Source organism: Paramormyrops kingsleyae, chromosome 23, assembly GCF_048594095.1.
Source record: "Paramormyrops kingsleyae isolate MSU_618 chromosome 23, PKINGS_0.4, whole genome shotgun sequence".
NCBI lineage: Eukaryota > Metazoa > Chordata > Actinopteri > Osteoglossiformes > Mormyridae > Paramormyrops > Paramormyrops kingsleyae.
In genome coordinates, this window is record NC_132819.1 from 58,004 (window position 1) to 81,518 (window position 23,515).

The window sequence follows — 23,515 nt, forward strand, 5'->3', positions numbered from 1 at the left end:
TTTTAACTGGTTAGCTAAAAATCTACCTGATTTATTACCATATTCATAATTTTGCCAGCGAAGTCTTTGTGCTAAGAATTGTGTTTTTTTATGAATAATTTCATTTCATTCTAATTTTGCTTTACGTATTTTATTCAGCATTTCCTGTTCCTGGGATGATACATAAGCTTCTTCTAAGGATTTGATGTTTTCTTCTAATTCCTGAATTCCTGATTTGATGTTTTCTCTTTTCTTTTCATGTGATGAGAATGAGATTATATTACCTCTCATCACAGCTTTGCCTGCTTCCCAGAGAACAGATGCTGATGTTCCAGGCAGGTCATTATAGTCTAAATATAAAGCCCACTCTTTTTTGAAATAGTTAATAAAATCTCCATCTTTAAGCAATGATGTATTAAATCTCCAGTTTCTAATTGTTGGAATGGCTTTCTTATTTATTAGGGTTAAAGATACAGGAGCATGATCGCTGACAGCTATAGGGTGTATCTCAGTGTCTGAAATGTCACTCAGCAGTGAGCTACTGATTAGGAAATAATCCAGACGAGAGTAAGAGTGATGGACGTGTGAGAAGAAAGTATATTCCCTACGGTTGGGGTGAAGAGAACGCCATGCATCGCGAAGACCATAGTCGCTCATGTACTGCTTAACTATATTTATGGATTCCCAATTGCGCTGAGCAGCTGTACTGAGCCTGTCCATTTCTTTATTTAGTGTGAAATTGAGGTCGCCCCCTAGAACGAGTGCGCCATCTAGGTGTTCAGAGAGTGCGGTAAAGAAAACGTGGAAGAATTAAGGGTTATCAACATTTGGACCATATATACTAACAATACATAACTTCTTCTTAAGTATAGATAATTTAATGATTATAAATCTACCTTCTGGATCTATAATTGTGTTGAGTAATGTGAAATTAACATTTTTATGTATTAAAATTGCTACTCCCCTTTGCCTAGAGTTATAACAGGCTGAGAAAACATTAGGAAACTCAGGTGTTTTAAGTTCATCTGTAGCTGTGGCAGGTCTATGAGTCTCTTGTAATAAAACAACGTCTGCCTGTAGTTTTTTAAGCTGGCTAAATATTTTTAACCTCTTCTCTCTGGAGCCAGCTCCATGCACATTCCATGAGACAAACCTTAGTGTGCCCATAGACATGTGTGTGTAGCTAATATTGCACGTGCAAATGAGTCAGATACGAACGAGCGTGTGAGCGCTTGTGTGCGTGTGTATCCTATATGTCTGTGTGCACTATAAGGTCGGAGTGGTTGTGATGAAGCTAAGTACATATGTACATGATCATGGCGTGCAGATGTGTAAAAATCGAGGGTGTTGTGTGTAATTGAGTAGAAATTTAAAGCAGGTGATCGGTGCAGGGAAAGCAGGGAGAAGTGAAAAAGACATACAAAGGGGCACGCGAGTAATGGTATATGTGAGAAACATAGAAACGAAAACATTGTTAGCACTGTAGCGCTGCGGAGACTGACGGTAGTGTATTTGTTATGACCTAACATTAAATTAGCGAATTAACATGTATAAGCTAGATTGATGTAAACAGAAGAGGATTTGGGAAAAGAAGAAAAATATAACAGGTTCTTATCTGGAGTGGCGTTAATATAACCAGGGAGTGATGTTAGGGTCGCGGTAGAGCTGTCCATCCACGTAGAGCCGGTCCACGGCGATGACAGCTCGGGAGCCCTTCTGGATGGAGCTGCGTCGGATTGGGAACAGAACTTTGCGTCGCTCCAGAATCTCTTTGGGGAACTGGTCGTTTACGCCAAAGTCCGTTCCTTTCAGCTCCCTGCCGCGGCTCTTCACCTGCTGCTTCTGTTTGAAATTCCCGAATTTGGCCACAATAGGACGCGGTCTCAGGGCACCAGGCCTCTTAGCTCCCAGCCGATGGACTCTGTCAAAGCAGATGCTTTCCACAGTGTCCTCTGGAAGCTTCAGGTGGGTCTTGATAAATGTTTTAACCGTAATTTCTGCGTCCTCTTCAGCGGATTCCAGGATGCCTGAAAACACCAGGTTATCTCATACTACGGGCTTGGAGATCGATGACAGTCTTTTATGTTTTTATTTTCTTCTTTTAGATTGGTCACATTCTCAGTTAGAGACTTGACCGAGCCCCATAGTGAGGCGTTTTCAGCAGCGAGTGTTTCCACCTGTTGCTGGCTGAATTCCAAAGACTCCCTCAGGGATGTGAACTCCTGATGCAAAATCTCGACCAGAGACAACCTCGCGTCGAAGCTGGACAATCGCTTGTCGATTGACTCCAGGATGTCGGTGAAGTCTTTACTAGTCGGCGAAGTTGCTCCGGGGGAGTCTGCCGGGCGACTTCTTTTGGATGACGGCGTCTCGCTTTTCCCCGGGGAAGATGTATTGAGGTTCTTCTTTATGACTGTAGTGTCGAAGTACCAGTCAATGTATTCTTCGTGTGATTCCAACTTCCCCTCGCTCAGCTCGCTGTTCATTCAGATTTTCCGCCAAGTCTCCGGCGTCTGACGTCACTTACAGCATTTCCGGTTCAGTCAGCTCAGCATCTCGCCTGTCCTGCCGGCGCCTGATCTGCCTGTCTCGCCTGTCCTGCCGGCGCCTGAACTGCCCAAGGTGGCCGCGGTTGCGCCCCCTGCTGGCCAAGTGACTGAGGCGCCCCCTGTTGGCCAAGTAATGGCGGCCCTGCCTGAGGCCGCCTCTCCCGTCCTGCCCGCGGCCCTGCCTGAGGCCGCCTCTCCCGTTCTGCCCGCGGCCCCGCCTGCGGCCGCAGCTCTGGCTGCCCCGCCTGTTGCCTCATTAGAGGCCCTGACTCCCTCACCCTTACCCCGGCAAGGCCGATACCTTGGGACGGGGACACAAGCGTCGGGCCCGGGTCCCGCCCGCCCTGCCCCCTGGCTCGCCCGTTCGGCCCCTGGCTGTGGCTCAGTGGCTGCCTGCGGGTCCTCCGGCTCGGGGTCGGTGGTCCCCTCCAGGTCCCCCCCTGGTTCCTAGGTGCCGGTCCTTGGTCCCGCCTCCGGCTCCGTGTCGGCCGCCTCCGGGCCCCCCTGCTCCGGCTTGGCGTCGGACGGCGCCTTCCCCGGCTCCGCCTGCCGCGGCTTCCCCCTCCTGCCTGCCTTCACTGGTGTTCCCTCCTGCTCCCTCCAAGTCCCCTCCGTCACTCCCTCGTCCCGTTCCCTTGGCCCCTGGGTGGTCCCCTCCTGCTCCCTCCTCCCTCTCGCCTGTGGCCCCTCCAGCCGCTGCCCGTCGCCTGCCTGGTATCCTTCGGGATCCCCTGGTTCCTCCTCCCTTTCCCTACGTCCCGCCTGTTTCTGCTCCTCGTCCCTCTGTGTCTCCTACGTTCCCTTCTCGTCCCTTTGTCCCTCCTGTCTTTGCTCCTCGTCCCTCGGTGTCTCCTGTGTTCACTCCTCACCCTGTTGTTCCTCCGTTTTCTGTCCCCTCTGTGTCTCCTTTCTCTGTCTGTCTGTCTGCCTTTCCGGTTCTTTGTCGTGTCCTGTCTTTCGTTTCGTCCTTGTTCCTGTTCTGTGTTTCTGTCTTGTTCCCTGTTTTTCGTTGATGGTTTTTGGTTTTGTCGTCCAGGTCCTGTTTCCCCGGTTTCGTCTCCTTCGTCGCCTCCCCTTGGGGCGCGCCCGAAGTGCGCGCCTTTTGGGGGGGGTTATGTCACGATCCGCTCCGTTCGATCCCGATGTGTGCCACGCCCACCTCGTTACCTCGTGTTCAGCCCTGATTGTGATCACCTGAGTCCTGTTATGTCTAGCTTGTCTTTTGTATTTAGTCCTAGTCTGAGTCAGTCTTCCTCAGACTTGTCATTGTAGTGTCAGTGTGTTGTCCGTAGATGTCCGTCCCTCCCTTAATAAACCCCGTTACCTGAACTCCTGGCTGCAACTCGCCTGATTTCTGGCTCGTCGGATCCTGGTGCTGACAATGTCTCTCATTTAAAATCTCCCAGATTTGTCATAGTTACGAGGCCTGATGGAAAATAATATTCTCAGCAAACCTCTCCTATAACCATTTTATCAGACCTCGTCAAGGGAAAGAGATGTGATGTACCAGAAAGATGTTCATATTAAGTCTCATATCAGGGAGAGAGGCCTCGGGTAAGCTATGAATACGGCTATGTAATGATCCTCTGCTTTGAATTGAAGAGAATGCTATTAGTGCTGGGCGATAAAACGATCTCGATTTTTTTATCGATAAAAAATAAGGACTATCACGTTGATACACACAGACTATAAAACTCGATCAACCAAATTTTCTCCATTTTAGAGAATGCGCTGAGACAGACAACTCGATGGCTTATCGAGCAGAGGTTTACTGAACGCCAGCACAACAGCCAATCACCGACGATGTTGTAATTTTGCCCATCCTCCCTTAAAGAAGCAATGGGTGCGTTCGACTTGGGCTTAGGTCTGTCTGCAGCTGACGCAACATGGAGCGCGATCTGCAGGCGGCTGCAGAGGTGGAGTATAAACTGACTGCAGCCAAGTCGGACAACTTCTACTCCTCGTAGTCTGTGAGACCTGACTGCAATGGCAGCACTTCCAGAAGGGTGTAGATAAATCTATACAAATATCACCTGCATGCCTTCTTCACAGATTGGACGATTAAACAAATAAAGCAGCACAACATTACAGTAACTAACAATAAATAAACCACTAACTTACTTGTACTGTTAGAGCATTTATGTAATTTATTTAAACTTTATTTTACCAGGTAAATGAACTGAAACCAGTTCTCACTGCTTTATGGGCTTTTCGGGAGAAATAGCAGATAAAGCAATGGAACTTCCTGGGATACAAACGTCATGCGTGTGACTAAAATCTTCAGCCAATAAGGGCAAAGTTGTGTCGTCATGGAGGTGGTTCCAGTTTGTGCTGCACGGTCTGTCTCAAGTCGTCTTGCTCTCGCGAGGATTTTGTACCATGTGACATGGTGACGCAGGGTGACGTTTTGGAACATTTCTTTGCCAACTTCGATATCATGCGATGTGTATGAAGTGTGTGGACTGTGCACTGGCAGTGTCCATTGAGAAAATGTATACAATGTAACGTTTTTAAAGTAGATGCATCTGACTGGTTGCATTTGAATTGAGGCACGTAATGAATAATGATACTGTTCTGTGAGGATGTGCTGTTTTCTCTTTTTTTCCTCATCCCATCGAGACAGCTATGTCCGAGACCAAGACAAGACCGAGACCAAATAGGGTCGAGACCAAGACAAGACCGAGTCCAAATAGAGTCGAGACCAAGACAAGACTGAGACCACAAAAAATTGGTCTCGAGACCAAGACCGGTCTCGAGAACTACAGCACTACATAGAGGTAATCAAGCACAACAGTCTCAAAATCCTCCTTGTCCAGAAAACTGAGCAGTGCAATGCAATCTGCCAGGCTGCTCTTGTCCTTCAGGGATACAGTCTCTCAGGATTGTGTCATCTATTAGCCACCAAGTTGCAAAATTATCCTTCTCCGATGTAGGATCACACATGCACATATCACAGGGCCTAAATTCCAGGTGGCCTGAGACAAGGCCGAGCCTGGTACGAGAGGCACCAAAGGGGGGTTACACACACAAATACACACACACACAGATAACCAGGGAGGCTAGCACTCCAACTTTTATTGCCCAAAGATTTAGGGACCTACAGACAAGCAGAGTGGACTTCACGGACAGGGGTCCCTCGACTTGGCACACAACCCCCTCCACATACACTCTGCCTTACATCTCACTCACCCAACAGACGAACACCCTAAAGGAAATTTCATTTAAGTTTGGCTTTTGTATACCCTGTATATTGATTTACTCACGACTACTAGTCTCAATATACAGATACGTTATGTTTGTATGTGTCCTAACTTTTAGAGAGTCTTCTGTGTTAAAACCCCCCCTTCTCTTCCAACATTCCTTTGAGGTCCTTATCTGATCTTGGTGGACCTCACCAAGTTTCTTTGTTTCTACCATGCTATGTTAAAAGAACTGAATTAACGTGTATTTTATCCATTCTGGAGAAGATGAATTGGCATAAGCCACACCAAACAAAATATGTTGTTTCCAGATGTGCAACTTATATTGATATTACCACAAACTAACGGCCACTCCTATCTATGGATAAGATGTACTGTTTGTAATATGAATATTTGATGTAATATCTGCACAAAGTGTAACATCTGTTGAGGTGCAACCCAAAACACCTGTATCCTATACTGATGTGAATCAGTCACATAGATAAAATAATTAATTGTTTAATCAATTAATACAGATGGTATGAGGTATGTACCTGTGAAGCTGGTATGGCATGTTTGGTATCAAACTGATTGTTAATCACCCCTGATTCCAAATACAACCATAAAAGTGGATGTATCAAAAGTTATAACAGCTTAATGAAAATCATCAGTAAAGGTAGAATCAGGCGGGCCATAAATCCCAAAAGGACTGATACAGACCCCCTTCCGAAAGCCCGCCAAATGGATGGCCAGCCATTGGGCCAGGAGTCGAATTCCTGGTCATCCCTATTCATGAACTTTAGACCATAAAAATCTAGCACCTCAGAACAAAGCAGCGCAGAGAACACCCAGCAGCCGTACAGAAAAGACCATCAGCCCGGGAGCAGAGAAGCCCACCAGAAACCCTCCGGTGAAGGCCCAGCTGAACAGAGAACAGCACCCAAGACAAGGCTTCACCACGAGAGAGAATCCAAAGGGGCTCCACTCCACTGCTTCAAACGCCGCGCCTTCCTGAGTGCCATCGGCTCAGCAGCTCTGCCATCAACTGCCAAGACCCCCCCTCCCTCACTCTTCAACCAAGTAAACCAACTTCCTTTCATTCTAACAACTTAAGCTGTTCTGTTAACCTGCTATAAGACTTTAGGGTCGTGTTTCCACAAACTGTGCTTGCTTTGCAGAACAGTATTTCCCATTTCAGGTTACTCATTTAAATCCGGTCATTGCATTTTCATAATTACATTGTTTGTTTTATTCCGTTATTTCGTGTTTGTTGTTTGTGTTAGGTGTAATGTCTGTCTTATGTCAGTTGTAGTGTTAGCTAGGAATAAATGCATGTCTTTTACACAACTTTAGCCTCCGTCATTGTGTGTCTCATAATAAGTTCCTGCCTTTGTGCGATCTTGCTACACGCTCTGAACCTCAAACTCGCCTGAAACATCGCGAGACTCTCTCTCATTGGCCGTGAGGGGAGCTTCGCTACCAATCGTGTACATTACCTGGTGATGCAGCTCGCTGGACGAGCCTTCTAACCCAGGTTACTAAGCGATACTGGTAATTAGTGAATCCCATTTAAGTCTCACATTAACAGACTCACAGGGATACCGCAATTGAGTTTGGAGGACCCGACCATTCGGCATAACAATTGATTAATAATCAGCATTAAATAATAATTAATTAAACTTTAATTAATTCAAACATATTGGTGGAGAATATAAAAATTTATTTGAGCTAATAATTCCTACATTAATGGTGGAGAATGCGGGCACAAGGTTCAAACTTTTTGTGAGCACAAAATTTAAACTTTTTATGACCGAACGTGCAGTTGAATAAGCTCTACTGTGAACGGGTTGCAAAGTTGAGGATTAATTGCACTCACGGCAGTCCGAAGGCATTTAAACGGGATTATACGGGCTTATTATTTTTTATTTCTATTATTAGTAGTTATTTTCTTTTGTTTTATTTTCGGTTATTTTATTTTAGGTTTCATTCGTTTTAGACTGCAGTAAACTTAAACCCTATATCTGACGAGATTCTCAGGTATAGCGCGTTGTTTCCAGGATAGATTCGGACGAGTTTCTCCGTTTCTATAAATCCTGGCAGAGATCTCTCTCTCTATTAGCGAACAGGAATTCTTGTTAAGAGGTTCTAACCTGAATTCTGTTGCTTGTACTCCCTGAGATAAGACCGATAGCTTAGCTACCTATCAGGATCTTTCTCGTATGTGTGTGCCTGCTTTAGACAAAGCAAGTTTAACACCGCTTTGCGCTGTGAGCCAAGTGTGTGTGTTATTTAGAATTTGGGAGTCTCCAGTGCTTGAGACCCGCCGTGGTTAAACACCATTTGCGACGAGATATAGTGCACTCGCTATTTAGATCTGTCGCCGTAACGCGAGCGCTGTCTCGCTTCAGCAATTGTTTTAAGGGGTTTTAAACTGCGCAAGACGCAGAAGTTAGCCGCAAGCGGCGTGTGCATACTTTAAAAGTGTATGTCACTCATCTAGCGTCGGCAATCGCCTAGCAACCGTCTTTGTTACGAGTGCAGTCAGCGAACGCCACTCTAACCACTTAAAGGTCAGAGCCCTGAAGGCCTGCCTGACGCCATTTGTTTTTTTCTCCTGGGTCACCAGTGTCCCCACCCCTTATAGGCTGACTTGTCGGGGACCCCCCCCCCCACAAAGGGAGCAACACCCAATTGCGCCTCTAGTGGTCACGCATAGAACTACCACTCCATTTCAAAAGTGCGCCTCTAGTGGTCAGGCATAGAACTACCACTCCATTTCGAAATTGCGTCTCTAGTGGTCAGGCATAGTAGTATAACAACATCTGAGTTGGGTCTCTAGTGGTCAACACCAGTAATACCAACACACATAATTGGACACGCAGGTTCTTGCCTGAAAGCAGGAATCAACTTCACAGACTAAATCGATTAGATCACAACACATTAACATCTAATTAGGTTATTGCTGCATAACTAATTGATGTTTACAATTAAACAATAAGAAACAATTAATTTGGTTTGATTTCTGTTTTACCTTTTTGATTTATTTTAGGTTTTATTTCATTTTATGCTTTCATTCACTCCCTCTCCCCCAACAAGGAGACTTGCATAGAAGTTCAGCCATTATTGATAACAGTAAACCAGTTACATACACAATCACATCAGGGAGTCGTTGAGGTTTTGGACGTGATCGGTTGAGCTTTTCCTGTGCTGGGTGCTTACCATTCGCTCTCTGTTGGTTGAGCTTGCCTGTAGCTCTGCTGTCACTGCTTACGGTCGTACAGTTTGTCAGAACCGAAGGGGAGTTCTCAGCAATTGGACGCCCAAAAGCGCGCCAGCCTGGCTTGCACCCGCTGACTCATTAAGGGCAAGGCTGACAGGTACCTCAGGCAGTCATTACAACTTTTGAGCAGGACCTCGTCTAGGGTGAGTTCTGAGAACGGCCCTAGCTTGGACTCTCACTAGGGTGGGTGACACCTGAAGGCTATTTTGCCAGCCTTGGTCAAGTCAGGTCTCAGGTAGTGCAGCCAATAAGCTGAGCCCCACCTGGGTTGTCTCAGTTGTGCGTACAGAACACCCCCTTCCAAGTTGACATTGCTGGGGATCGGGTTGAGTGGGAGCTGGACTTGGGCCTGCTTGGCTGGGATTGAGCTTGTGGGACGTGCCCTACTCAGAAGGGACACCTGACAGCGTTCAAACCTCTCTAACTGCATGACTAGCTTAACACCGCAACACCTCATATAGGGACAAATAAAGCAGAACCTGCTAGTGGTCCCCCCTTCTGGTCAAAGCGGAGTTGTACAACAGAGCCCAACCCAGGGATAATCTGATCTGCAACAGCAAGCTACGTTTGAATGCAGTCCCATTGGTTTGAAGCTGTTATTTCTCATTTCCTGTTCCCAACTTCTCCTGTGGTCTTCTGACACTGTCAGTAGCCACAGATCTGCAATTTCCAGGATAAGGCTTTATCCTTTCCCCCTCACTCAGGCCCTAGAGTAACTCACACTGTTCTAACCTACAACAATTTCTCCCAGGGAACAATTTTTGTTTGTTTATTTTGTCGTGGGTAACTATTCCCGTGGTTCACTACACCCTTCCAGTTACCCATTGACAGGCCCCAGTTCTACTTTATTTTATTTTGTTGGTTTAATTTGTTCGCCCAGATTTAGGTGTTAGGCCTCCCACCTTGGCAACACCCAGCCTGAGTATAACAGATTTCTGCGATCACCCTCCAGTTGACCGAGTTACCATGACCCACAGAGAAAGCCCCCTTGACCAATGGAAAGATTTGGGTACCTGGCTGGATGTTGTGACTTCTGATTTCCTGCCCAGTTAGGCCGATCCCACACGGTCCAAAGGAGCTGAACAGCTTGAGGAGGACGTCGCCGAACTGATGGCCACACCACCCACTCAGAAATGCGGGAGTAAGGAGCTAACCAAAATACTCGGCTCCCTCGCACACAAACTCCTAGCCAGGCTGCAGATTAGCGAAGAGGAAACGTCCTGCCTCAAACAAAGGCTGCAATCACTCAAGCAGCAGGAGGAAAACACCCAACGACTACTGGCAGAGGCACAGAGAGATGCCGCCCAGGCCCAGCATCACTTTGGGAATCTGGAGCAAGAACTCCAAAAGAGAAGCTCTCCACCCCATGAGGAGGAGGAGATGGAAGAAGGCGAAATGCCTCACACCAGCAAAAAGCTTCAACACGCCCTGGAAGAGCTCAGAGCTGAAGCTGACCAGCAAGAACAGCAAGCCAGAGCCACCAGAGAAATCCTCGAAGCCATACTGGACCAGGCCGACACCCTGCTGGACAGAGCCCACACGGAGCTCAAGAACAAGGATGGTCGGATCCAGGCCCTGGAAAACCATCTGGCCGAGGCACAGAGACGTCTGCACAAGATGAATCACCAACTGATCAGCTCCCAGGAACAGCTCACCAATGCCATAATGAAACATCGGGCTGACGCAGAAGAGATTGACCGGGTGAGACAGGAATTGAAGCAAGCATATGAGGTGAAGTCGGAATTCGAGGCACCCTACGAATCAGCAATGGGACCGACGTCATCTCCAACAGTGCGGTCGCTCCCAAGGCACACGGGGATCTCTCATCGGGACGAGGTAACTCCCTGCCCCTCACCAGACCTTGAGGAACTAAGAACCCAGAAGGTCTCTCTCAGAGAAGACACCCCAGATGGAACAGGCCTACCAAAGCGAACGTTACACCAGCACCAGCTTACCACAAAGGAGCTTGATAAAGTAGCTCGGAATATCAACACGTTCACCCCGAATCCCAGAGGAGGCCACTACATTCATGCCTACCTCCAAAACATTGACTTCCACCTCCAAAGACTGGACAATGTGACCAATGAGGACAGAGTCTACCTCATCAGGATTACATCTAGCCTGGAGGTCCGCAGCTTCTTGGATCGACAACCTAGTCGAATCAAAGCCAACACCATACTGCTACACGAAGCACTGACTTGGGAGTCAGAACAAGGTATCGCCGTCGCCTTCGATGTTAAACAGAGCAGACAAGAAGCTCCCCAAGCCTACTACAATCACCTTCGTTGGGCATATTTTGGGTCCAGAAATGAGCCAGACATGGAAGAAGATGCGAACTTCAAGGCTCTCTTCCTTCGGAACCTCCACCCAACCATTAACTACTACCTGGGGCACATGGCTTGTCCCCGCACCATGACAAGTCAACAACTGCGAGACCTGGCGATCAAGGCATACCACAAACAAAGAGCAGCAGCTGAGAAGGCAACCAAGGCTCCGGCAGTGCTGAACCTTGGCACTACAGATCCCAACCTAGCGTTGGAAGGTGGCCACCCTCCTCATCAACCACCAATCCACGACCGAGGTTGGAGAACAGCAAGCCATGGTCAGCATTACCCTGGTCCACCTTCACAACAGTCAAAGACCCAGCCGGACCGGTGGGAGACACAGCACTCTCTTAACAAAGGGAAATCAAGACCAATGGAGCCTTGGAACAAGTGGAGAGACCGACAGGGAAACCAGTTTCCTAAGCCAAGCTCTCCCCCGAGTTCCCGACGGAATCCACCACGGAACTGGCAAGACAGAAGGAGAGGTTACGATCCAGACTCGAGGCCTGGACGAACCAAGGGAGAAGAAGAGTCTAATCTACTACAGTTGCTGCATGATTTCTTTACTCAGCATCCCCTCAAGGGTCAAGAGGACTTTCGGAAGAAAGATCCAAAATGACTAGGACGGAAGCACAAATCACGCAGGACCCCACAACCCTCACCTGAACCCACACCAGACAATGCCTACAAACTCCCTCAGAGGTCAGCCCCAAATGACACTCAACAGTCATCGGCCTTCCCTACCAGATATATTGGAACAACTGAAGAAGTCCCACCTCAATTAGAAAGTGCTACTGACTCATGCCCAGTAAGAGCACCTGATGTTGCCGTCACCAACACAGAGCTTGATCAAGGGGATGAGCCCCCGCCGGGGCCGGCAGCACTGTCCTGGTTGCGTGCCTTGACTCAGAGCACCAACACAACTATGGTAACATCTCACCAATTCCTGACCAGGCCCTTGTGCCACAGTTACTGGGTGACCTAATGGAAAGGGGGGTAGCCAAGAAATTCTACCTCTCCATCACCCTGGAAGATGTTCTCACCCTCGAGGCCCTCATCGACACTGCAGCAGACATCACCCTCATGTCAACCAGTCTCTTCTACCAGGTGCAGCACCTGGCTGCTCAGAAAAACAAAACCCTGCAGCCAAGAAAATGCTCTTTGGACGTGCAGGCGTATTCAGCCGTGGGCACCAGGATGGATCACATGATCCCCCTCAGTTTGTCTGTCGGCCCCATGGATCTCATGCACCCTGTATACATTTCCCAACTTGAGTCCATTCCTCTCCTCATCGGGAAAGATTTGCTGAGCCGGTTCGAGCCATTGTTAGACTTCCAACGTCAGAAAATTTGGGCTCAAGTTAGAGAACCGCTGCCACTGTGGACACCTGACACAGCCATATGGTAATGTCAAACCCTGGCTGTCTCCTTGGACCTCACTCCACACCATGGAGGATACCCAACTGGAGATCACTGTCACGACGCCAGAGACCCATGCCAGCATCATGACTCCTTCCTGTGCAGGCTGGACCCTACCCCGGGATCCTTCTGCCCCAAGATCGGGAAAGGCATGTGGCCCCAAGGCATGGAAGTCACAGATGTGGTAATGACCATGGAAGTAGAAGAGTCACCAGTGACAAAAGGAACTGTATGTCACGTGGAGCTTGCTGATGACCAGCACCTGACAATCCATGCCATAACTGCCCAGCCTGACGCAGTACAGTCACCCAGCTGCCACAGCTATTCTCAGGAGGGACCAGCAGCACCCAACATTTTGGACATGCCCACACCAATGGAACCGTCGCAACACAACTACTTTAATGAAAATGTCTGTCAAGACATGATCACCATTTATGTAGATGGGTGCTCATTCAAACATCAGGGGACCCTGAAAGCTGGAGCTGGCATTCTGTGGCTCAATAACAATCCTGTCCCACCACAACAGCTCAAGCTTGGTCCTCACACATCGCAGTACGCAGAGCTGGCAGCAATCTTAATCACCCTGGAGATGGCCTCCAAACGTGAACAACGTTTGAACAACGAATCATCCAAGGCCACCAAAGTCACATACGGTGTCCCACAGGGATCAGTACTGGGCCCACTACTGTTTACCCTATACATGCTGCCGCTTGGTAACATTATTAGAAAACATGGTGTTGGGTTTCATTGTTATGCAGATGATACACAGTTATATATATCTGTTAACCCTGATGATACATCACTCTTATCTCGGTTAGAAGATTGTCTGTTAGACATTCGGTGCTGGATGGCAAAAAAAATTCTAATGTTAAACACAGAAAAAACAGAAGTACTGGTGATTGGTCCCAAGGCTGCAAGAAATAAGTTTCACCACCTCAGCATTAGTGGCCTTCCTACACAACCTAATACAGTGGTTAGAAATCTTGGTCTTCTAGTAGATTCAGATCTATGTTTTGATGCTCACATAAGAAGTATTACTAGAACTGTGTTTTATCATCTACGAAACATAGCCAAGCTTCGTAAGATGCTCTCACTTCGTGATGCAGAAAAATTAATACATGCCTTCGTAACTACCAGACTAGACTACTGTAATGCCCGTGCATTTCTGGTTGCCCGTCTGGTTCCTTAAATAAACTTCAGCTGGTACAAAATGCGGCAGCCAGAGTTCTCACAAACACTAAAAAATTTGATCACATCACCAGTCTTATCCTCCCCTCATTGGTTACCAGTTAAGTCTCGGATTGACTAAAAAATACTGCTGTTAACCTATAAAGCACTGAATGGCCTTGCACCAGACTACCTTAATAATCTGCTGACCACATACAATCCCCCACGCTTGCTTTGATCTCAAGGTGCGGGATATCTGTTAGTACCTAGGGTAGAAAGATCTACGGCAGGCTGCAGAGCTTTCTCCTATAGAGCTCCTCAGCTGTGGAACGGTCTTCCACCGGATGTGCGGGTTTCAGGCTCACTTTCAATATTCAAGTCTAGACTAAAAAACGCACCTATTTAGTTTAGCTTATAGGGACACTAGTTCTAGCTCTAGCTAGCTTCTCACTCCCAGTTAAACCTATAGTGTGAGGTGTAGAGCTGGGTGGGGATCGGTGCCATTGGCTTTGGATAAACTGAATTGACAGTGCTGTCACTCTAGCTTCACAATTGCTTGTGGGATTGGAGTGCTGACATTTCAGGGACTCCCCATGCCTGCATTCCCACCTGCCTCTCCCTCCTACTTATGCTGCCATAGCCATATCTGCCAGAGCATTGCACTTCATATTGCACTCATCTAACTTTTAGCACTGCCTATAGTCTCCCTTACTTTGACTAATTGCATTTATTTCCATCACTTTCTCCTGGGGGGTGCTGCCTGGAGCCCTCAATCTATCAAGATTTCCAGCACACCCTGCAACATGTGAAGGACAACTTTTCCAGCCGAAATCTCCTCCAAAACCCCAACAAGAAAGACCAAAGAGAAAGGGGAGGAAAGATGGTCACAGATAGGGTAGACTAAGGTGGTGGGCTTGACTACTGATATCTGGGTGACCTTTTCATTTTTTTTTTGTTTATCTGTTTCTTTGTTTTGATAAATTTTCATTTTATTTTGTTGTTGTTTTTGGTAAGGACCTGGGGTGGCTCACGCGTGCCCGGGAAATTACTGAAGAGTTGACTCATTGCAAGTTTTGCAATTTTCTTTGTCCTGTTTGTTTCTTTGCCATTGTTCTCTGGCTGAGAATTGTTGCCCACTATTTCTTTCTCCTGTTCCCTTTTGCACCGGTGTGCACAACATTCAGAGTCTCGACTCACCACCTTATCCTTGGATTGCCACCTTATCGTGGTGGAGGGGTTTGCGTGCCTCCGTGAACCTGGGGGCTAGGTTGTCGGGGGCAATAGCCCCTGGTAGGGTCTCCCAAGGCAAAAAGGTCCCAGGGGAGGGGCCAGACAAAGAGCAATCCAAAAGAACCCTATGAAAAAGTTATACAGCAAAGTCCCGTTTCCCTCGCCCGGACTAGGGTCACCGGGGCCCCACCCTGGAGCCAGGCCTGGGGGAGGGGCCCGTTGGCGAGCGCCTGGTGGCCGGGCCTTGGCCCGTGGGGCCCGGCCGGGCACAGCCCGAAAGAGGCACGCGGGACTGTCCCCAGGTGGGCCCACCACCCGCAAGGGGAATGTCAGGGGTTCGGTGCATTGTGGATTGGGTAGCGGCCAAGGGAGGCCCTGGCGGTCCGATCCCCGGCTGACAAAACTGGCTTTCGGGACATGGAATGTCACCTCTCTGGTGGGGAAGGAGCCTGAGCTTGTGCGTGAGGTTGAGAGGTATCGACTAGATATAGTCGGGCTCACCTCAACACATAGCTTGGGTTCTGGAACCAATCTCCTGGAGAGGGGCTGGACGCTCTTTTACTCTGGAGTTGCGGCGGGTGAGCGACGCCGGGCTGGGGTAGGGCTATTGGTGGCCCCACAGCTCGGTGCATTAACATCGGAGTTTACCCCAGTGAACGAGAGGGCTGTTTCCCTGCGCCTTCGGGTCGGGGATAGGTCTCTGACTGTCATCTGCGCTTATGCGCCGAATGTCAGTTCGGAGTACCCGGCCTTCTTGGATTCCCTTAGCGGTATGCTATTTGGTGTACCGCGGGGGGATTCCATCGTTTTGCTGGGGGACTTCAACGCTCACGTGGGCAATGACAGTGTGACCTGGAAGGGGGTGATTGGGAGGAACGGCCTCCATTGTGGAAGCGGCCGTACGGAGCTGTGGCTGCAGGGTGGTCGGTGCCTGTCGTGGCGGTAACCCCCGTACCCGATGGTGGACACCAGAGGTGAGGGGGGCCGTGAAGCTGAAGAAGGAGGCTTACCGGGAATTATTAGCCCGGGGGTCTCCGGAGGCAGCTGACGGGTACTGGCGGGCCAGGCGGAACGTGGCTCGGGCGGTCACAGAAGCAAAAACCCGGGTGTGGGAGGAGTTCGGTGAGGCCATGGAAAGTGACTTTCGGTCGGCCTCAAAAAGGTTCTGGCAAACCATACGGAGTATCAGGAGGGGGAAGCAGCTCCTGGTTCCTACTATTTATAGTGGGGGGGGGGGGGCTGTTGACCTCATCTGGGGACATCATCCGGAGGTGGAAGGAATACTTTGAGGACCTCCTCTACCCTGCCTCCGATACATCTACGCATACTGCCTTTGAGACATCTGAGGGCGTAGAGCCCGAGGGTGCTGGGGGGGGCTTGCCCATCACTGAGGCTGAGGTGGCCGCGGCGGTTAAACAACTCCGTGGTGGCCGGGCCCCGGGGGTGGACGAGATCCGCCCGGAGTACCTGAAGGCTCTAGATGTTGTGGGGCTGTCGTGGCTGACACGCCTTCTCAACAGTGCGTGGAGGTCAGGGACAGTGCCGCTGGATGGCAGACCGGGGTGGTGGTCCCCTTATTTAAGAAAGGGGACCGGAGGGTGTGTTCCAACTACAGGGGGATCACACTTCTCAGCCTCCCTGGGAAGGTCTATTCCAGGGTACTGGAGAGGAGGGTGAGATCGATAGTCGAATCTCGGATTCAGGAGGAACAATGCGGTTTTCGTCCTGGTCGTGGAACACTGGACCAGCTTTATACCCTTGCAGGGGTACTGGAGGGGGCCTGGGAGTTTGCCTATCCAGTCTACATGTGTTTTGTGGATTTGGAAAAGGCTTACGACCGGGTTCCCCGAGGTGCTCTGTGGGGGGTGCTTCGGGAGTATGGGGTCCGGGGTCCACTGTTGTGGGCGATCCGGTCCCTGTACGAACGGAGCAGAAGCTTGGTCCGCATTGCCGGCAATAAGTCGGACGTGTTCCAGGTGCGTGTTGGGCTCCGCCAGGGCTGCCCTTTGTCATCGGTCCTGTTTATCATATTTATGGACAGGATTTCTAGGCGCAGCCAAGGCGTCGAGGGTGTCCAGTTTGGTGACCTCAGGATTGCCTCGCTGCTTTTTGCAGACCATGTCGTCCTGTTGGCTTCATCTGCTGGGGATCTCCAGCAGGCACTGGGGCGGTTCGCAGCCGAGTGCGAAGCGGCAGGGATGAGGATTAGCACCTCCAAGTCCGAGACCATGGTTCTCAGCCGGAAACGGGTGGTTTGCCCTCTTCGGGTTGGGGAAGACGTACTGCCTCAAGTGGAGGAGTTTAAGTATCTCGGGGTCTTGTTCACGAGTGAGGGTAGGCGGGATCGGGAATTGGATAGACGGATCGGAGCGGCGTCTGCAGTTCTGCAGGCGCTTAACCGATCCGTCGTGGCTAAGAAAGAACTGAGCCAAAAAGCCAAACTCTCGATCTATTGGTCCATCGTTGTCACCTACCCTCAACCTATGGTCATGAGCTATGGGTAATGACCGAAAGAACGAGATCGCGAATACAAGCGGCCGAAATGAGGTTTCTCCGCAGGGTGTCTGGGCTCTCCCTTAGGGATAGGGTGAGAAGTTCGGATATCCGGGAGGGCCTCGGAGTAGAACCGCTGCTTCTTCACGTCGAAAGGAGCCAGTTGAGGTGGTTTGGACATCTGGTGCGGATGCCTCCTGGGCGGCTACCCGGAGAGGTTTTCCGTGCCTGTCCTACAGGGAGGAGGCCCCGAGGCAGGCCCAGGACTCGCTGGAGGGATTATATCTCTCGGCTGGCCTGGGAACGCCTCGGTGTCCCCCCCGAGGAGCTGGTGGGGTTAGCTGGGGAGAGGGAGGCCTGGGTGCCTCTGCTGAAGCTGCTACCCCCGCGACCCGAACCCCGGACAAGCGGAAGATGATGGATGGATGGATGGACTCACCACCTCACTCCTAATCTGGTCTTTATTTTCTACCCCCTATTACTAGGATGATGCTGCCCTTGCTATTAGCAATACTCTGCCTAGGAGGGGTGAGGCCCAATCCGACATGGTGTGCCCTGGACCTCCGCCCAGCATCGTCTTCCGGGGACAGCCCGGTCTCATGATTACCAAGTGTTGTACCCACACAGAGAGAGTATTCGTCTGATGATGTCAACTGAGCCATTACCTGCACGAGAGACCCCAAACTAGTGGGACAGGTGTCTGATGAACCCAGGATGCCCTGCATCATGCTGCCGCAGACACTACCCACAGGTTGGAGCAGTTACCCAATGACCGTGACCCAAGCTGAGTCCAATCAACTACCCAAGAGGTTCCTGGGCACCCTGCTGGGAGCTGCAGCAGCCGTTGGCACCCTGTTCGACATAGGATTCACCACTCCCAGAAGCCAGGCGCCAGCCCCTGCGCCTCCTCCCTGTCCATCCTGTCACTGTGCCACCCAGAGTGCCAAACATTGGGATGTCAACAATGCCTCGTCGCATGTTGGTGATCCTGTTTCAACTTCCATCGCCTGCATGATGGCAATGCCATCATTAGCCGAAAGGGGGGATATGTAGGATCACACATGCACATATCACAGGGCCTAAATTCCAGGTGGCCAGAGACAAGGCCAAGCCTGGTACGAGAGGCACCAAAGGGGGGTTACACACATAAACACACACACACAGATAACCATGGAGGCCAGCACTCCAACTTTTATTGCCCAAAGATTTAGGGACCTACAGACAAGCAGAGTGGACCTAATGGACAGGGGTCCCTCGACTTGGCACACAACCCCCTCCCCATACATTCTGCTTCACATATCACTCACCCAACAGACGAACACCCTAAAGGAAGTTTCATTTAAGTTTGGCTTTTGTATACCCTGTATATTGATTTACTCATGACTACTAGTCTCAATATACAGATAGGTTATGTTTGTATGTGTCCTTAGACAATCTTAGTGTTTTGTGTGCCACCCTTATAACCAGTATCACCTATTTTACCCATTTGAACACATATAAATTTAAATAAATAGATAGGTACAGCTACCATTGTATATATGTTCTCATGGTATACCAGAAGAATCTGGAAAGTGAGTGTAACCAATGTGTCCTAACTTTTAGAGAGTCTTCTCTTCCAACATTCCTTTGTGGTCCTTATCTGATCTTGGTGGACCGTTACCAAGTTTCTTTGTTCTACTATGCTATATTAAAAATAACTGAATTTAGGTGTACATTATCCATTTTGGAGAAGATCAATTAGAATAAGTCACACCAACCAAGATATGTTGTGTCCAGATGTGCAACTTATATTGATATTACCACAAACTAATGGCCACGCCTATCTATGGATAAGATGTGCTGTTTGTAATATGAATATTTGATGTAATGTCTGCACAAAGTGTAACATCTGTTGAGGTGCAACCCAGAACACCTGTATCCTATACTGATGTGAATCAGTCACATAGATAAAATAATTAATTGTTTAATCAATTAATACAGATGGTATGAGGTATGTACCTGTGAAGCTGGTATGGCATGTTTGGTGTCAAACTGATTGTTAATCACCCCTGATTCCAAATCTGGTCAGTGATTACCATAAAAGTGGATGTATCAAAAGTTATAACAGCTTAATGAAAATCATCAGTAAAGGGAGAATCAGTCGGGCCATAAATCCCAAAAGGACTGATACAGACCCCCTTCCGAAAGCCCGCCAAATGGATAGCCAGCCATTGGGCCAGGAGTCGAATTCCTGGTCATCCCTATTCATGAACTTTAGACCATAAAAACCTGGCATCTCAGAACAAAGGTGCGCAGAAAACAACCATCAGCCCGAAGGAGAACATCAGCCGGGGCAAACAGATCATCAAGCGCAGAACGACCATCAGCAGCGCAGAAAAGACCATCAGCACAGGAGAAGAGAAGCCCACAAGAAGCCCTCCGGTGAAGGTCCAGCTGAACAGAGAACAGCACCCAAGACAAAGCTTCACCAGGAGAGAGAATCCAAAGGGGCTCCACTCCACTGCTCCAAACACCGCGCCTTCCTGAGTGCCATCAGCTTAGCAGCTCTGCCATCAACTGCCAAGACCCCCCCCCCCCACTCTTCAACTAAGTAAACCAACTTCCTTTCATTCTAACAACTTAAGCTGTTCTGTTAACCTGCTATAAGACTTTAGGGTCATGTTTCCACAAACTGTGCTTGCTTTGCAGAACAGTATTTTCCATTTAAGGTTACTCATTTAAATCCGGTCATTGCATTTTCATAATTACATTGTTTGTTCTATTCCGTTATTTCGTGTTTGTTGTGTGTGTTAGGTATAATGTCTGTCTTATGTTAGTTGTAGTGTTAGCTAGGAATAAATGCATGTCTTTTACACAACTTCAGCCTCCGTCATTGAGTACTCACACTAAGTCCCTGCCTCTGTGCGATCTTGCTACACGCTCTGAACCTCAAACTCGCCTGAAACATCGCGAGACTCTCTCTCATCGGCCGTGCGGGGAGCTTCGCTACCAATCGTTTACATTACCTGGTGACGCAGCTCGGTGGACGAGCCTTCTAACCCAGGTTACTAAGTGATACTGGTAATTAGTGAATCCCATTTAAGTCTCACATTAACAGACTCACAGGGATACCGCAATTGAGTTTGGAGGAGCCGACCATTCGGCATAACGATTGGTTAATAATCAGCATTAAATAACAATTAATTAAACTTTAATTAATTTCAAACATATTGGTGGAGATATTAAAAATTACCTGAGCTAATAATTCCTACACATGTTATGTGTAGCGTGCACCTCAGAGTAACAGTAAGTTTACACAATGTTTTATTGTTTATGTTTTAAAGCATCCAACGCATTTACAGGCCAGTCCTGATGCAACAAGGTTTTGCCTAGATAGTGTGTTCAGATGCCCATGCTGCACTTATGCAACTGACCAACAATTCAAATTTACAACACAGATTCAGAACCACGTGAGACATGCAGTACAGCATAGAGGTAATTCCTAATGATGTTTATTGGTCTATTGATTTTGGTGGTTTTAAAACATACACATGCTTAAATGTAGAATGCACTTCTTACAATCAAGATAGACAAAACGATGTGGAGTTCCTTAGTTGGAGTCCCTGAAGTGATGTGAATATTGGTAAGCTAATTTACCTATATTTGTGTTTTGTTTGACTCTGTAACTTTCTGATCAGCTACTCCTGACCTCACTCCCCCAGTCCTGTTCTGTGTATAACTTTCTTTGCAGCAGTGTTGATAACTTTGGTCTTCATGTTGCCGTCTTGCAGGTTTCTTCATCAGCAAATGCAACAATTATTGCAGACCCACAGGACACTTTCATTGTCTTTATTGCAGCCAAACAATAATACGCAAAGACCAGTTTAAACATCATGTATCCCAATGCATCAGTGAAACCAAGCCAACCACAACGGAAGTGCATCAGTCACCTCCCGCCTCTCCTGCTCCCTCCTTTACTGCTTCTGAAGCTGCATGTCCCCCTCCCCCAGTCCCCATCCTCCACCCCTCACTTTCTTCATGTTCCTCTGATCCTGTCTCCTCAGCAGCACCAGCACTACCACCCCCTCACCCAAAGAAAGCAGAAAACAGTGAAGTGTGCTAGCTGTAGCCTAATCCTTGATAGACGGAACCTACGGATACATCTTCGAAGACGTCACACTCCCATCAAAATGGACATTACGGCACAGAACCACCTCAGTGCTCAGTGTGTTGATTACACAAATGGAGTGTTTGCAGTAGCAAAGTCTTTTATAGCACCCAGCACACCAGTACATGTCATTAAAAGGACATGGGGTCCTGACCAAAAAACAATGTGTGAGCTGGATATCTGCAGAATTAATGCAGAGTTTGCAGAGAGGTCAAACCTTCGTCCATTTGAGTGCCACCACATTCAGTCCCTCGTGTACTGCCCTCCAGCCAAAATGGACACTCCATCACTTACAGAGGATGTTTTGCAGGTCATGGTACATGACAAGTGGTTTGGGGAAGACAAAAAGGAAAGGTGTTTGGTACGTCAGAGAGAAGCCAATGATGCAGGAGTCCCTTTGTCCGGTCTGGTGACTGTGTGTGGACCCCCCTACAAAAAGTACATTTCTGTATACGAGTCAACTATATCCTATTACAGCCGGCTTGGCAGAGTGGTGGTAACGTACAATTCTAAAACCCATTTCATGGCATTGTCCTTGCGCGAACCCAAGGCAGTCATGCATACATAAATATGTTGCCAAGTGACATTTATTTGAAACAGACCAGGCACTCTTCAGAAAAACCAGAAGTGTGGAGGAGAACATCACAGAACATTTTCCAATTGACATGGAAAGTTTTGACATAGAAGAAGGAGCTCAATACCCACCTGAAGGCAAAAATCTGTCGCGGATGGTTCAATACATTTTTCATAAGAAGAAACTGCCTACGATTTTCCCCTCAGACGTGGTCAAGACCATTCATTTCCCTGTGCACTTCATACCATCAGAAACCTTTTGCTCAGAATGTTTAGAGCCCACTCCTCTAAGCAAACCTGTGCTGATTACATCTAAGGCTAAAATCCTAACAATCACTGATGTCATAGAAGGTATGTTCTCTCTTTATTTAAATATTTATTATCGATATTTTAACATTTCATTACTCACTGTAAATGTCAGTGTAACCATGACTTCCACTATCAGCAGCTTAGCCTCCTTCCCAGCAATTCACACTTGTATGCTTACTGAGAATTTCATACACTGGCTCAATTTGCACAGTACTGTGCAAAGTATAGAGACATGTCACAGTGTAAAATGGTGAAAGATAAATGTGTAACATTTACTGGTGCGTGTGTCCATTAGGAATTTCAGTGTACAGAAAATGGTGCTACAGCTGTGGTATGGTATATCGATACCAGGAGTGGACTGATGGTGTCCACAATTTCGATGACCACACACTTCTGTCCATATACATGTGCCATTTTCTACGCAATACACTTCAGGTAGGAACCATGTTCTGTTGTTTAAATCATTTAAAACAATTACGAATACTTTATCAAAATAATATATTGTAAAGCCTTTAAATGTCATACATCAATTTCACAGACTCATCAGGCAGTAGGGAGTGCCATGGATGTGTTGGAGAAGACCTCTGGTAAAACCTATCCATCCAGGGAAAGGGTCCTGCAGGCTTATTTAAGCTTTGAAGCACTGTCAGACCTCGGTTACACATATGCTTGTGTATCGTGCGGTTATCATCCAGTACCTGTTGTGATGGACCTTCATAAGAAGGGCGTTTTTAGCATGCCTGGTAAGTGAACACATTTATTCATTTTCTTAGTCTTACATTGTTTCAAGCACCACATATCCAGCTATGACTGTTTGGAGCATGCTTACCTAAGTCTTGCTTTCCTTAGTGAGCAGCATTGAGGAAC

General features: G+C 48.1%; 1 long non-coding RNA gene across 1 annotated transcript; it reads left to right on the forward strand.

Annotated features, from left to right (window-relative positions):
- The first annotated feature begins 21,473 nt into the window (after positions 1-21,473).
- LOC140582015 (uncharacterized) lies at positions 21,474-23,385 on the forward strand. The gene is made up of 3 exons (XR_011985058.1): positions 21,474-22,690; positions 22,944-23,083; positions 23,187-23,385. It is a non-coding gene; the product is annotated as an uncharacterized lncRNA (long non-coding RNA).
- Positions 23,386-23,515: the final 130 nt, after the last annotated feature.